This window comes from Acomys russatus, chromosome 1, assembly GCF_903995435.1.
Source record: "Acomys russatus chromosome 1, mAcoRus1.1, whole genome shotgun sequence".
NCBI classification, from domain to species: Eukaryota; Metazoa; Chordata; class Mammalia; order Rodentia; family Muridae; genus Acomys; species Acomys russatus.
In genome coordinates, this window is record NC_067137.1 from 34,651,778 (window position 1) to 34,667,168 (window position 15,391).

The following is a 15,391-nucleotide window of genomic DNA, read 5'->3' on the forward strand; positions in this document are numbered from 1 at the left end:
TGGAAATTTTTTAACCTCAGCCACCATTTAATTCATACAAAGAAGGAATTGATACTATTTACACAATACCTTAGTGGAATAATCATATGGCTCAAATCCTAGGGTCCAGGAGGTGGCATTACTGAAACAATGTAATAGATAGAAATAATGGAAAATACTCATTCCCTAATGAGCCATCATAGGGAACATTTTTAAAATTCTGACATTATGAATAAATAACTGGCTGTTAGCATATTTACTTTTTTATAATATATAGGAAACATACTGATCAGGCAAGTGCAAGGTTAGCCTTCTTACACTAGACTCAGGAGTAAGATACATTTATACATACATGCCTCAGACCTTGTCCAGAAATAGACACTTAAAGATGTATTTTTTTATGTATAATTCTAAATTTCTTCCTTTTTTTATTAATTTATTCTTGTTGCATCTCAATGGTTATCCCATCCCTTGTATCCTCCCATTCTTCCCTCCCTCCCTTTTTCCCCTTACTCCCCTGCCCTATGACTGTGACTGAGGGGGATTTCCTCCCCCTGTATATGCTCATAGGGTATCAAGTCTCTTCTTGGTAACCTGCTATCCTTCCTCTGAGTGCCACCAGGTCTCCCCCTCCAGGGGACATGGTCAAATATGAGGCACCAGAGTATGTGTGAAAAAATATGGAATGCTTCACAAATTTGCGTGTCATCCTTGCGCAGGGGCCATGCTAATCTCTGTATCGTTCCAATTTTAGTATATGTGCTGCAAAGCGAGCACTTAAAGATGTCTTTTCTACTTACCAGATTAGGTCCCTGTGACTGTGACCAGCATGTCATTTCTCAGTGACAGTGTCTTGATAGAGAGGACCAGGATATCAGGAAATATAAGAATATAGATAAGTTTGGAATTGGGAGGTCCTGTATAGCTATGTCTTATGTCAAGGAAGGTTAAGAAGAGCAGCATTTTATATACTATTTCCAGTGGGGGATGGGACAAACATCATCACTAATTATCATTCAATGTGACGAAGTCAGGAAGAAGCTAATTAACTGGTGTTGCACAAAGAGAACATGAGGTATCTCCAGAATATGACAGACTGAGGGCACAATAGCCTTTGGAATGATAAACTTAGCATTACGCGTGAGTAGAGCTGGGTTCTCAGGGTCTGAAGCCACAGCTCCCCAGGCCCACGGTTATTACTAACTCTTCCAAGCATCATTTCTGGCTATACACATTGATCTACTTTGTGTGTGTGTGTGTGTGTGTGTGTGTGTGTGTGTGTGTGTGTGTGTGTGTGTATGTATGGGCCTCATAGAAAGGCTCAATCAGACCATATCTCAATAGCCCCATATGTCACCATTTTCTCTGTCATGATTATGTGAGTACTTTTTCAGACTTAAAGTAGGCCATCTATATTCTATTGGTGTTCTGTACCTTTGCCGTGTTCCTTATTTTTCTTTGCCTCACTCTGAGCTGGGGAAAGGGAGCTGTATTCATGCATCAGTTGGCTTCCCCAACCAAGGAGGCACAACTCCTTAATTTCAGACTTTCTTTATATGATAGAGTTGAATTTGTGTTTTATGTAGCTATGCCTATGTACAGGTGTGTATGGTAGATGTGGGATAGCCTCAAGTGTCATCTGCAGGACTTTTGTCCACCTCCTTTGGAACACAATCTCTGAATTGACCAGGAGCTTTTCCATAAGGCTAGGCTGGCTGACCCGCAAAGCCCATGACTCCACGAGACTTTGCCTCCCAACAATAGAATTACTACTGCGTTTCTGTGCCCAGACATTGTACATGGGTTTTTGACAATTGACTTTATGTTTGCAAAGCAAGCATTTTACCAATTTTGCTAGGTCCTTGGCCTACAACTTGTGCTTTTGATATGAAGAACTTGAGGGCTGCCCCAAGTTGGATTCTTCAAAATGATGTGAAGAATTCAATACTATCTGGCAGTACAGCCTGATTTCCTATGTGGAGGACATTAAGCTGTAAAGTTTGCTCCAGGAAATGAGGATAGCTGCCATGTGAAATAAGTAGCCTATGAAAGTTGTGCAGCAAAGATCCAATTTCCTCCACTTCCTGAGGGCAGATGTGAGGCTTCTCTAGTGAAGGCCCTCTAGGTTAGCTCTGACCACACAATGCACATAACACTGAAGTTAGAGCCAGGCAGTCATATTGAAGTATGTTTTTATATTGTTACTATTAAATCCAGTGGCTTGAGCCTAGGAAGCTAACTTCACTACCATGTGTCCACTGATTAGAATGTCTTAGCAAAAATCTCTACACATCAGCTGGTCCAATTCTTTCACCACTATACCATTGCTTGAGATTAATAGATTTGCTTCTAGATTGCTAAGATTTTTTTCCTCAGAAGGACAAAATATATTTATATACCTCAAGGCAAATATTTTTTATTTGGTATGATTTCTTTGTCAAAATTAGAAAACAATTCTTAAGGGTATATAGCACCAAGCAGAGTAATTTGTGAAAACTTACAGTGGTTAATTGGTAGATAAAGAAAAAAAAATTAAAAACTGATGAAGGAGAGGAGCAGTTGGAAAAGGCTGGAAAGAAGGTGAAAGTAATAAAAACAGAGGGGAGTAGAAATGACAGTAAAGGTGACAGAGGCAGAAATAGAGAAGATATTATCTTGGATTTGAATCCCATTCATCCATATTTATGCATGATGGTTATGAACTGAAAGTCTTTTCTAAATACCTTTGCTTGTGAATGACATGGACTCATAGAGTAATCAAGAGTACTGTAATAATATAAAACTGCTTTATGAACAGGGAAATACTAGCTAGGTGCAGATCATCACTAATTGGATATATAGTGGTTCAGACTAGTAATGCCAACAAAGTGTGCTGTACATTTTCTACGTTGTCCTTTTATGCAATTTGCCTCTTTTCTTTATCTTGTTCTTCAGACCTCTGTATGTCCCTACAGCAATCCCATTTCTTGCTCTCTGTAGAATTTACAAATAACAAAGAGAGGAAACAGGATTTTGATATCTTTATACTAATCCCTGCCCAGTTGTCTTCCCTTCGGGTGCCTTTTCTCAACTTACCTGCTTCTTCAGAGTCCTATAGCAGGCTCCCAGATTAAAGAGGGACCAATGGCTATTGACCATATCTGGAATATTTGGCCATTAAAAATTCTGAGAAAGAATGGGAAATTTTGCTTGATTATCAAACAAATAAGCCAAATCAATTTTACAATATAATTTTTATTCTTTTACATGTATTCCATGTATTAACATATTTTATATCATTGAGAATAACTTAAAATGATGTTTCAGTGCCAGAAGTTTTCAAGGAAATATACAAGCATAAGTAAGGCTTCTATGATTTTCTCATTCTTAGCACCTATATTTAATACCTGTTTTTTTCAAGCATATCTTATTCAAATTATTTTACAAAGAAAAGGTATATTCTGCCTGGATAAGTCTCCAGTGGAAATTGTGTTTCAGTGTTACACTTATAATCTTCTTTAGCCTCATCAAATTTTTAATATATTCACTAGCTTTGCTATATGCCCAAACAATTATCAGAAATGGAAATCAAGAAAGCATCCAATTTAAAATAGCTCTTGTTATTATTTTTAATAACCCAATCATATTATGATGAAGCTTCATGCTTTAAAATGCTTAGCTATCTCTTTTTCTTTTATAAGCAGTAATTTCATAAAAACCCTTATTGCATCTAATGAGTTTTGCTTTTCTAAAAAAAAAAAAAAAAAATGCCAACGTGGCTTCCCCAAGAAGAATACTTTAGATTCTAAAAAGAAACTAAGCTGTATGATTTATATTACTAAAAAGTGCAAGGACATATTTGGACCTTGCCTGAAATATAAGATTAAATAAGACTAAGAAAATTCAAGCTGGGTGTGGTGGTCTATGCATGACATCCCAGAGTAAATGTTGGAATTTCAGAAGTATTGGGAATTATCTATAATATCAGATATTTGAGGCTACCCTGACAATGTACAGCAAATATGTCTATAATTAATTATTAATCAATTCAAGCAAGAAAAATTATCCCCCAAATGATGCTGAAGGCAAAAGACATACAGCTTGTTCTGGTCTCTATCATTTCTGGGGCTTTGGGTCATTGTTTAATTTCTGTCCATATCATTTAATTTGTCCTTTATGTCAGTCAGTCTTGTGTCCTTCAGCGTTGTCTTCTTCTTCTTATTTAGATGATAATCAAGTTATTATCTGTCTACAAAAGGTTTAGCACCCATTTCCCCTTAGGGCATCTTAAAAACAATTGTTCTAGTATCTTTATTTTATCATCAACCGGGACATCTTACCTTGTGTTTTAAACATGGAAATGAGCATCATGAAGTGAGTATTTGTGAATTACAGTTGAGAAAGTTTAGAAAGAAGATCATTCAAAGAGGAAGAGTTTGAACACATTGGGCTATGTAAATCTTGTCTAATCTCTCATAAGATAATGTGGATGCCGTGGAGCAAAGCATTCATCATTAACAAAGTTTCTTGTTCTAGGTAATCCCATTTCCTAGCTGTAATGGTAGAGAAAGAGGCATTATACCAAACAAATCACTATTTATGCATTATATATGTTTTACATATGTATTTATGAATCATTATAACACAGGCACTCAGAACAGGAACACCTACTGAACAGAGTGCAAAGCACATTTCGAAAAATGACACTATTACACGTTTTATCAAAAAATGAGACACAGAGGAATGAGAAATCTAAGTAATTAATGAGTTCATTCAATGTGTTATTCACTTTCTCTAGATGTATTGATTGAGCACAGGCAGTTTGCCAAACATTGTACTAATACATCCCAGAAGATGATGAATGGTGCAGAAGGGTACCTGGTGCTGCATCTAACAGTGGGTACTCAGCATCTTCCCCTACTGAAGTCCTCAGAAAGAAGGCATTCTTAAACTTCACCCCAAAAATGGAAAAATGCTTGACAATAACTCAGAATTCCTTGGGAATAGTTATAGAGAAGAATTTGAGTGAAATATTTTGAGGATGTCAAGTTCTAGGAATGATAAAGGAAGACATTTAACTTTGTCTTTAGCCACCATAGAACCATAGAGAAGCATTATGCAAGAGGATATGTCCAAATTAATTTTAAAAAAATGCACTGGTAGCTGAGAAGAAGATACAGTTAATGGCTCCATGACAGTATAATCTAAAGATTGGCTTATTTTAAATTGAACAAATTTCTAAAAACCATTGATATATGCCCAAAGTACATATGAGTACACAGAAATACTCTGAACAGGAAGAGACATTAGGCTAATTCCAAGTTAATCATTACAGCTAAGATATATTTAAGTTGCATATTTTCTCTTATTCAATGTCATTTTTTTCTTCTGTAATCCAACATTTAAAAAGCCTTTATTTACTAATTATCTTTATTTATTAACCTTTAGCTACATGCTTACTACATAATATAACCCATATGGACATTGTCTAGGTAGAGATGATGATTTATATAAAATTTAGCATTAAGACCTCATACTTGGATAAGGATGTTGTTGTCTTTTGTTTGCGCAGAAAGTTCCAGAAAAATATCATGCCCTGGAGCTATGGGGTTGAGCACCATGAAACAGATGAACATAGCAGTACCTAGTAGTAGAGAATCTGTCAACAGATGTTATACTTTATGAGCTTTTATGTCTCTGTTGAGAAATTAATATCCAACTTGCAATACCTAAAACATAGCATTGCTATATCATTTAAAATTGACACCGGTAATTTATTTATAAAGTGTGATTAAACCATCTGCTTACCTGATGTTATTTCTGCATATTTTTTTTAAAAAAATAGCTGCAAGGAAAGTGCATTGTGGAGTGTGTGTGTGTGTGTGTGTGTGTGTGTGTGTGTGTATGTGTGTGTGTGTGTGTGCGTGTGTGAATATGCAGGTGACAAGCGGAATTATATTACACTGTTGTCTTTCTCAGGTCCTTTTTCCTCTATCTCCTTCCCCACTCCTAACTTCGTTCTGTTTTTTTTTGTTTTTGTTTTTGTTTTTGTTTTTGTTTTTTTTTTTTTTTTCTGTTTCTCTATTTATTGAATGTTATTCTAAACCAAAACTCACATTAGGTGTTTTGCAATGTCAAGAAGAATACAGGCTGTGTATAAGAGAAGAAAGCCTGTTGAAACTCCACTGGACCTTAAGGACGAGGGGAGGGAGCACTATTTTTAAGGAAGAAGAAAGAAGATGCAATTCTCCTTTTCCTTAAGGATGCATCCTTGTTTCTCAATCTGCAGTACTCCCTAGAGTACCTGGAATTTTTAGCTCTATTTGATATTTGAAAATCTGGTAAAACACACACAGAGAGAGCAAGAAGGAAGGAGAAAGGAAAAGGTGGGGAGAGACAGAGACAGAAACAGAGTTTTTGAGAGATTATACTTTTGAGAGAGACATAAAACAAATGGAATTTACTGTGAAGTAACAAAATTATTAGTTATCCCAGACTTTTGAGTTTACCTGCTCCCCTTTTTAACCTTGTTTCAAACTCACCAGACATAATGATCTCATTATACCACAGTAACAATGCAGGCTATTTTTCATATAATACATGCATAATCTGCCCAACCTGACAATGTCATTTTAAACAAGGTCACAAGTGACAAAGACTCACATCTTTCATCTGCTTCCTTACTGGTTTGTTTCCCTTAGTATCATCTCCTTAAGGAAGAATCCTGTCTCTCACAGACCGCTGTTTGAATATCTAATTTGCATAAGAGTTTGTAATAAAGGTTTCCAAATAAATTTTGTTTATTTCTCATATATAAGATAGTACTAAGGCTGTTAATTAAGTTTTACAGGTATCATTTTTTCTAAAACCAATATTTTAACCTATGATATTGCCACACAGTCGTCACACCAAGGACCATCTGTCTCAAATATGGGCAGTTGCTGTGGCAGCAAAGCAGTAAAAAAAGGTCTTGTGTTTTGTGAAACTTCCAAAGTTAGGATTGAGGAGAATGTACAATATTCAGCACAAATATTCTTTTCTTGTGATGTTACACATGTTAGAAAAGTGCATATTTCCTTTCTATGGCAAAATAAACATCATGTTTATGGATCATACACTGGTGAGAACACTTTGGGCATCATGTTGCCATTATTCTCAAAGGTGTGATTAGATGAAGGGGAGTAACACAAGGTTGGACCCATTAACTCACCATCATAAATGGGGAATTGGACCCATTAACTCACCATCATAGATGGGGAAGGGCTCCCAAGGCCTTGCTGCTTCATAAAACTTTATAGACAGCCATCATTTACTGAGGTGGAGGTCTTATATGTTCATATCTTTTATCAAAAATATATAAGAGAGTTAACCCTTCTAGGGAGTGAGAGGGAGAGAGGAAGAGTTGGGGGAGAGGAGAGGGAGAAAGGGAGAGACAGAGACAGTGACAGACACAGAGAGAAATTTTAGCTTGTTGGTGACTTTTCATGACCAGATCTCTCTCTCTCTCTCTCTCTCTCTCTCTCTCTCTCTCTCTCTCTCTCTCTCTCTCTCTCTCTCTCCCCAGCTTGACCTTTTTTCTTGTTTTCCTTTGCATTACAATATCGAATAGATGTTAGCTGAAATACATTTCCTTAGCCACCACTTATCCTTTTCTCACACAAGTAAATCTTTCAGTGCTTCACAAGTCTTCATGGATGCGTGGACTCTACATATGGAGACTTACTCAAATCCCAGATTATTTAAATATTTATTAGAATTCAGTTATATTATTTGCCAAATTATACTAGGGTTTATGTGCTAAGTTTTTATCTGAGTTTTAGCAAAGCTATGCTTTCTTTATTTCTGTGGTTTTCCAATTATTTTATGAGTTAATGCTAACAAACCCTAAGCATGAAATGAATGGATGGATAGGTAAATGAAAGCACTGAATAGCAAGAGAAGGAAATGGCAAACCTTTCTTGAATTGAATTGTGCCGAGTTTGGGGACACTCCAAGTGTAAACACACATGGTGTGGGGAGGGCAGCATTCTTTATGGTCCCAGTACTTGTTTGTCACTTATTTAAAATAACACAGTCCCAGTTGAACTTGACCCTTGGTCAATCACATTCTATTATTAACTGTATTTTCTCTTGCAACTTTCATTCATTATATACTCTATGGCCTACTAAAAAAGCCACGGAATGAAAAATAATTTGATTGGGGGATTATAAAAAGAAACCTGTAAACTTCACGTCCCAAATTTATTGTTTACTTAGATGAGGACGCTGTGACTTTTCTTCAGAGAAGAACTAACTCATTGGGAGACCTTAAATCTATTACTCAAAATTAGCTAAGGAACAAGGTACTAACACTTGAATCAATCTGATTTGGGTTAGGACAAACCAAGGCACGGTCACAAAGAACTAGTGATTCATGGGAGATCCAAAGCAGCGTTCTCACTCGGGGTGACCACACTCTGGCATAGTAACAAACATGCCTTACTGACAGCCACACAAAGGGACATCATCAGTGTTTCACTTAGTTTGAGTTTATTTCCAAAATGTCTCAATCCAGAGTCAGCATTCATCAGGCATTAAACTAAATCTATTCTGAAACCTTCATTTTATGATCTGCAGCTGAGCCTGGCAGCTCTTTGTCATCTAATCATATGTATGTGGATAATGGCAAGTGTTGTGTGTGCATGTGGATGTGTTTGAGGTGTGTATGTGTGTGTGCTTAAGTGTGTGTACATGCTCTCATTTCATACAGTTCAAAATCAACTGCACACATGCATATCTTTGAAGAACATTTAGAAAGTGTAACACTAGAAACAGGGTCAGTTTGGAAGAACATTTAAACATGTTATATATTTTTAATTTATGTGTATGAATGTTTCTCTGTATCTATATATGTGACCTAAATGCTTGATTGGATCCCCTAAAGGCCAAAAGAGGTGGTCAGATCCCCTGGATCTGGAGATATAGGTAGTTGTGAGCTGTGATGTAGGTGCTGGGAATGTAACCCAGTTACTCTGCAAGAGCAACAAGTGCTCTTAGCTTCAGAGCCTCTCTCCAGCCCTCAGTTTGGAAACTATTTTAGGAGTCCTATGTCAGTGTGAGACTTTGACCTTCAGTCTACTTAAATCTCAGGTTTATTTCCTACATTCATTAATGTCATTGGGAGGGTGATCGTTTTGCCGGTCAAGAGGAGCTGGAATCAAAGAACTTAGTGAAGAAATGTTTAGCTTCTGGCTTTTAATAAATCAGTGGGCTGTGAACTTACATAAAACATTAACGACTACTTCTAGCAATATCTAATTAAAATGAAAAAACAAAACAAAACAAAAAACAACCTGGCATTTGCTATGCACTTGTATGGCAGGTAACCAAGACTTCCCGTGACCAACCTCTAACCAGAGTCTGCTTAGCGATGTTGTTGCTTTGCTCCTAACCTTGGCCTGAAAGCTGTGGGCTTACCAGGAAAAATGTACCTACCAGCCTTCACCAGAGTGAAAGAATAAAACAAGTACAAGATTTCTTACACATTGAGGCTCCATCTACGGGATGACACTTCTTCACTGTAATGTGCCTGCCAAATGAAATCTAAGTCAATTCCATTCATTTCCTCTTCTTCCAGCCCATGTGTGGCCACAGGCCACTGAACACCCTTTCTTGGAGCATTTAATAGAAAAGAGTTATAGTTGTGAAAATTTCCTCTGTCTTTTTGTGATGAATACACATCATCTACTCCTCTGGAGAAAAATCTCTAGAAACTGAGAGCTGTTCTTTCAAAATATAAGCATTGGTTAGATGGTGAGAATAAGGCCCTCGTCTGGCATCTCTATGTAGGTGTGTGATATAAGCTTCCATAATTATAAGCAAGTAAACATATTCTAAATAGAATATGTGATTTTCAACATCCTTGAATCTAGCAAGCTCTAATGATCTCTGTTGTTTAGTCTTTCTTTAAAATACAAATTCACTTCATAATATTGGAAATTTGGTTTAGCTTATATGAAAGTATCTTCATTAATATAGTAGCACAGTACTGATTAAAATTTGCCCTCTTCACTCTAGTGTCACATGTTGACATATGCACAATACAAGAGTCAAATAAAAATTTATGTCGCTGTTCTTCATAGCCTCACCTTAAATGTGTATTACTTGTGTTTTCTTTTATTAGTTTGTCTCAATATGCAATCTCAACACCCCACATAGTTGGTGTCAAAAATAAATAAATAAAATAAATAAATCTGTTAAGTAGTAAAAATCTAGAACATTTCATGTCCCAGCACAATTTATTATGACCATTGGAGGAATAGTTCTCTGTGAATTCCCAGTTCTAGATACCAACTCTAAAATGCACAGAAACAAATCAGCATACATATGTGACTGATTGCATGACTTACAATGTTGAATCAGTGAGTGGAACCCTCGGCTCCAGGTAGATAAAATTTTGGGAAGGTAGTTCAATTTATCACTTCAGAGCACAATGCACTTATATTTGAGTTATTATTGTAATGTGTGTTAATCTCAAATAAATTCTCTGAGCCTACACCAGGAAGAAGCTAATTAAAACACAGTTCTTTCTTTCTCTAATTACTACTAGCTACTTCTGTAGATATCTCCTTCTCATTATAGGATTAGTTGAAAAGAGATTGATGTCTATTGCACAGCAATTAGTAGCTGGGTGAATGAGGTTCAGTACAGGCCTTGGCTCTGTCTTAGTTGGTCACTTTTCACTGTTCCTTATGGTTCAGCTCACTCTTTTGATCTCAGTACAGGCCATTGCAGCTTCAGTCATTTTGTCTACTCCAAAAATCTTCCAACTTGAATGCTTTTTTTTTTTTTAATTTACCATGGTGGCTAATTTTACTTCTGCTAAGATGAAAGTAAAAGGATTCTTGTCATACACATCTCTATCAGAGCTGGAAGACCGTTGGGAGATGGTGCTTAGACTAAAATTATTGTCCTAGGAAAAATACAAAACCAAACAACCAAACAAAACAACAACCCCCACAAAATAAAACAAAATAGGCTTTATTTTTATTTTCTGTTTCGAAAAACTAGAAATTTCAATGACTTTAGGAGGCACTTAGTCTTTAACCATGCTGACACTTGACAATCAGACCTGGCCAGTCCCTTCAGACACAGTGTATATGCATACATACATAATACATAGTATATACATACATACATACATACATGCATTCATACATGCATACATACATTTGTCTTAACATATCTCCCATTGTGATTTTTTCTACTAATGTTTAGGCCTAAGCTGGTTCGCATATATATAATTCAGATTGTAATCCTATTCTTTCTTCAAAACTGTTTTTTACAAATTTCCTTTCCTAAATTTTATTTGATTTTTAGAAAGAGTTTTCTTGATCACTTTAATGTAATAGGTATTTTTATGCATTTTATTTAAACCATTGAGTTATGGAAAAATGAGAAAGGTAAATAAGTGATCTTGCAATCAGGTGGGAGATAGTCAAGTGGACCAGGTGAAAAGAGGAACAGGGTTGACAGAACTCATGAAAACAAAGCTGGCTTCAGCAAGCTATAGGTAGCCTCTATGAATCCAATCTCTCCATCCAGGAATGTGTGTAAAACATTGTTGTCTTTTCAGACATTTTTAACTGTGGTAAAAAGACACCATCCATTTAACAAAGGAATCTGCTCTAGACTTCCCCATATCCAGGGAGGTATATAGGGGATAATAGGGAAAGCTATCACTATGTCTTCGGAGATCTGCTGTGATGAGTTAGTTTCCCTATGTCAATAAAGAGGAAAATGTCCACAGTACAGCTAAAAATTGCTCAGATAAACTGGGGACAGAGAACTTGGCTTAATTAAGAGCCACCATGACATCTCCTGCATAGGCGATGAGGAGATTTGCTGTCCTAGGCTAATTCACATTAGCATTAGCAGCAACAAACAAAGACTCTTGCGGAGAAGGGCTTCAGTGACTGCCTACCCTCCCATTGGGTGAGCAGTGTGTGAACAGTGCATGATCATCTGCCTAGACTAGTCTTGGTGACATGTTTGCAGAGTAACAGTCCCCAAAGGACTCAATGCAAGATATGCTCAGATAATTCGTGAGTATCAATTAAAATTAGCACAGTCTTTTTCCAATGTCTGTCATAAACCTGATGAAAAGACTCTAGATAACAGCTCTGTTGCGAGCCCACTTCCTGAACCAGTCTTATACAGGAACTCTGTCTTCAGTCCTCACAAATAAGTTTCTCTTCTTTAAGCGTTCCTGTTGAGGCATGGAGCCCTAATTTGAAGGCTGTGTGTAAGGGTGTGGCTAAAACTCTGGTCCAGGTACTGTTCTCTTCTGATCAAAAGCTGTGAACTTGAATCTTCATATTTTCTTTTTTTTTTTTAATTTTTATTTTTATTTTTTTATTATTATTATTTTTTTTATTAATTTATTCTTGTTACATCTCAATGTTTATCCCATCCCTTGTATCCTCCCATTCCTCCCCCCCTCATTTTCCCATTATTCCCCTCCCCTATGACTGTTTCTGAGGGGGATTACGTCCCCCTATATATTCTCATAGGGTATCAAGTCTCTTCTTGGCTACTTGCTGTCCTTCCTCTGAGTGCCACCAGGTCTCCCCCTCCAGGGGACATGGTCAAATGTGAGGCACCAGAGTACGTGAGAAAGTCGTATCACACTCTCCACTCAACTGTGGAGAATGTTCTGACCATTGGCTAGATCTGGGTAGGGGTTTAAAGTTTACTGCCTGTATTGTCCTTGGCTGGTGCCTTAGTTTGAGCGGGACCCCTGGGCCCAAATCTGCCTATCATATTGTTCTACTTGTAGGTTTCTAGGACCCTCTGGATCCTTTTATTTTGCTGTTCTCCCATACATCTCTCATTAGAGTCCCAATAGGATGCCCTCCCCTCTGTCCCAGTTTCCTGGTAAGTGAAGGCTTTTGTGGGACATGCCCCTTGGGCTAGTATGCAGAATAATAAGATAATGTCTCCTTTCCTCTGTTTTAAGCAGATGTGTGTAGAGTTTTATTTCTCTTTTTGTTGTTTTTGTGTTCTTACCTATTTTAGGCATCAAGGAAATCCTGGCTTTTAAGCTTTAAAGTGTTCCCTTCATTTCTGCTTTATGGGTGTTTGTGGAGTGTTGGCGTCAGTTCTTAATATTTCTGAGAATGGTGACTTGCATTCCTTGTCATGGTTTCATAGACTCCAGCAGTGAAAAGTTTATCTTAGGACAGTTATGTTTGCTTTAATCATGTTTCTCATTATTGATCTCTTTATGTTGATTATGTCATCTTTATTCACTATTTACATGTAACTAGAAATTTATCTATTTTGTTTAGATGCATTTGTTTATTTGAAGATATATGTTTACTATATTCTTCCACGGCCCTCTCTATTTCCTTCAGTCTGTAAGTCTAAATAAACCTAATCCCTTCCTCCTTTAAAGCTATCAGTTCTCACATGCCACTTTGTGACCCTAATTTCATTATTTTGGGGCTCTTTTTTTGGTTACTTTTGATAGGGTTTTTCAATTACATTAATGTTTTCAAAGACCCCAGTGTTCAGCTCATTTGCCTCTCATATTTGTTGACTGCATTTATTAATGGATGCCCTGACATTAAACACTTATTCCTTTCAAGTAATTTTGACTTAGCTTGTTCAGGCCTGTAAAGATCTGTAGGTTCAACACTGAAATATTTTTTATAACATTTTAAATTTATGTACAGGCTCTCATGGTTGCAACCTCCACTCTTACATGATTTCAATGCATCCTAACAGCATCAATAATGATTGTCCATGTAAATGTTTAATGGGACATCCCACCAGTGGAGGTGACATAATTAATCTAAGATGGACTGTCCACTGCAGATCGGAACTAACAGAGTCAGACAATACTTTTTTTTTTAAATTCACTAAAAACCAGGTTCTGGTAACTTCTTCTCTCTTCCCATTCCAGGACTGGATTATTCCATTTATTTCTTTACTATTTGACTTCTGTCCCTTTCCCCTCTGCCCATCTTGTTTGGACTTGTTACCTTAACTCTAAAAGAAGTAAGGCATTCTTCAGGAGCTCCAAATAGTTATTCTAATCTTGATGTACTTTAAATGAAAGAAATATAAAAATATCAATGAAAAGTACAAGTTAAGAAATATAAAAATATCAATGAAAAGTACAAGTTTGAACTAAGCCATTAGAATAATATTGCTTAGGAGTGATTCTCAAAGAAGACATTAACTAATGCCATCTGCTGAGGCCCTCATGAACACTATTTTCACCTCCCCAGACACCTTCCACAACACATGTCCTCTTCCTGAAGTTATAATTTTATTTGAGACTTGATCCCATTGACCTAAACACTATAATGTGAGTCCCCACATGCTTCACACTTATTTTCTCAGCAGAATAAAGATTCAGGAAGACCCAATATCCTGTGAGGTGCTCTGCAATTTGGGCTATGAGGATATATATTAAACCCCTCCCATGATATTACTCTGACTTCCTGTTGTACTATGTCATTATCCTTTCATTCCTGGCCTTTGGCTAGTATCTTGCCTACCAAAGTGCCTGCTCCTTAGCTAGTCCTTTAGTATGGAGGTAGAATGCCAAGTTCCTAAGCATTGGCCTGCTACCTGGGGAGCAGAGTTCACTCTACATTTAAAAGAAAATGTTTAAATTACCAGCCTGTGAGAGAAAATGCAATGTTGGTTTTGTTTCAATATCTTTTAGCAATTACAAGATATCTGATAACCCAGACAGCATTACCTTGTTTCCCATTCCAAAAGCCTTTCGTTGGAGTATTTCAAGTGGAGTTTTAAGTTTAATGTCATTATAGAAGAATGAATCTCTTATTTCACTATTCCTTTCTATTTTGTAAAGGTCAGTGGCTTTCTCTATGAACATTTTACAAAACAGTTTCACTAGATTGTATGAGAAAGCTTAAAAGAAGGACTCATGTTAATTCTTGAATTTATTAGCAATAACAATATAGCGTGAGGTTTTCTTGGGTGGGTTATTCGTGTTAGCGTTAGATTGTATGAACTTTTTAACCAATATGTTCATCTTAAAGAACCCAAGAAGCACAGATGTATATCTAGGAATTCTAATATAAAAAGCTCGAGTATTTTACCCACTTAAAATCCATAGAAGCATAAAACAATGACATATTACACACTTATGTCATTTCATAAATAACAAAATGGGAATATTATCTACATTGTGATAAGCTTCAACAGACTGATAACAAAAATGTTATAAGAATGTAGAATATGAATTTCATAAAGTAAATCAAAATCATATTCTATTGTAATATTGTACTTTTATAAAGAATATTTTGCTTTGCTGTCTACACACATGAACACACACACTGTTGTTCAATATGACAAGATATTTCAATGTGTGTGTTAATGCATGTGTGTGCATGTGTGTATTAGTGCGTATGTGTGT

At 36.5% G+C, this 15,391-nt stretch overlaps 1 non-coding gene across 1 annotated transcript; it reads right to left on the reverse strand.

Annotated features, from left to right (window-relative positions):
- Positions 1–653: 653 nt before the first annotated feature.
- Positions 654–756, reverse strand: LOC127197791 (U6 spliceosomal RNA). The gene has a single exon (XR_007831757.1). It is a non-coding gene; the product is annotated as a U6 spliceosomal RNA (small nuclear RNA).
- Between the last annotated feature and the right edge of the window lie 14,635 nt (positions 757–15,391).